General features: G+C 39.8%; 1 non-coding gene across 1 annotated transcript; it reads right to left on the bottom strand.

Moving 5' to 3' along the window:
• Positions 1-567: 567 nt before the first annotated feature.
• On the bottom strand, positions 568-674 carry LOC116548477. The gene has a single exon (XR_004267444.1). It is a non-coding gene; the product is annotated as a U6 spliceosomal RNA (small nuclear RNA).
• Positions 675-1,548: the final 874 nt, after the last annotated feature.

Here is a 1,548-nt window from a genome sequence, read left to right as displayed (position 1 = left end):
GAAAGAAAGGTAATCATAGGTACACATAAATGAATATTGACATTATATAATATTAATAATGTAGAGTTCAAATGAAAAAATAATGTAAAGTACTTATATGTTGCTTTATCTCCTCATCCGTCTTCCCATCCCTACCTAGGCTGTGCCATCCATGAGTTCTGAGGAAGCTTGATTTCTTTTTCTCATACTCAAGTCCATGGAGTACAGTAGCCAGGATAAAGTAGGGCATTGATGAGTGTTTACCAAGTAAAAATGTTTCCTGGAGATAATTAACAGGCCAGGAATTGTGATGCATAAGCACAATTCAAAACCAGCTGAGGGGGGTGACATCAGAGAACATTGTGGCATAGGAAACTCCAGGAACCCAGCCCAACACAAGAGGGATGGCACAAGAGACAATGTGCTTGTGAAACATCAGCGTGCGCGCACACACACACACACACACACACACGATCTTGGGAGAGTTGTTAAACCACAGATTCCTGGACTGCACCAACAGATATTCTGATTGGGTTGACAATCAAGTGTATTGAAATTCTGAACAATCTTCAACGTTTTTTTTTTTTTTTTTTTATGGAATGGTTCACAAATTTGTGTGTCATCATTGCACAGGGACCATGCTAATCTTCTCTGTATCGTTCTAATTTTAGTATATGTGCTGCCAAAGTGAGCACGAAAACTTCAAAGATTTATAGCAACCAAGTGAATGCAGAAAATAAAAATAACTGGAATTTGGTAGCAGAGCTTAGTGGGATCACAACTTATCCTTGGCCCATTTCTCCTTCTCCAGGTTATCAGTGGTCTTGAAGACAGCAGCCTGGGTTCCCAGTGTGGGTTCCTCCTGCCGGATGGAGCTGAGCAGATCTTACTCTCAAAAAATTCTTTTTTTTTCCTCCTGTTGGGCAACTCCCTGAAGGATGAACAGAAATTTCACATTTTCCCCCTACTTCCATCTGTCTCAGGGCAGAGAGTCAGCCAAGCTAGAGAACATTTGATAAAAAAAATATTAAAAACTTTTAAAAGCCAATGAGTCAGCAGCTACGTCTGGAGCCAAAAAAAAAAAAAAAAATCAATTGAGTAAAGTAATAGATATGCAGAAAAGACTGGAAGGGAAACACGGGAGTGAGATACTCTGGGGAAGTAGGATTTTGGAAAGCTTCCATATTCCTGGGAAAGTAGATAGCCTTGTAATTGACTAGTGAGTGGCACATGCTCACAAGGCACCCAAGCAGGTCCCTTGTTCACACCTCTAGCTGACTGACGGTAGCTGGATAAGCAAGAAGTAAAGGCAAAGGCAGAGTTGTAAACAGCCCAACTGACTGTTGAAGGCATGATCCCAACACACGCACAAACCCTGGGTGAAAAGACTGGAAGTTTTTTCTTTTTGGTTCAAGATATTTAAGGAAATCTCTGTCAAAACACTAGAATACCAGTGAGCTAAAAGAACAGAGACTTCAGTGACAACACACAGTAAAGAACACAGTCTGTACAAAATAGTTTAGAATATATAATTTTCAGAGTTAACGCATTATAATATCAAAATATCTA

The sequence above is a fragment of the Sapajus apella genome, unplaced genomic scaffold (assembly GCF_009761245.1).
Source record: "Sapajus apella isolate SASKATOON/1434 unplaced genomic scaffold, GSC_monkey_1.0 scaffold12905, whole genome shotgun sequence".
Classification (NCBI taxonomy): Eukaryota; Metazoa; Chordata; class Mammalia; order Primates; family Cebidae; genus Sapajus; species Sapajus apella.
The sequence above is the reverse complement of the archived record's forward strand: the minus strand, read 5'-3'. Positions and strand labels throughout refer to the sequence as shown.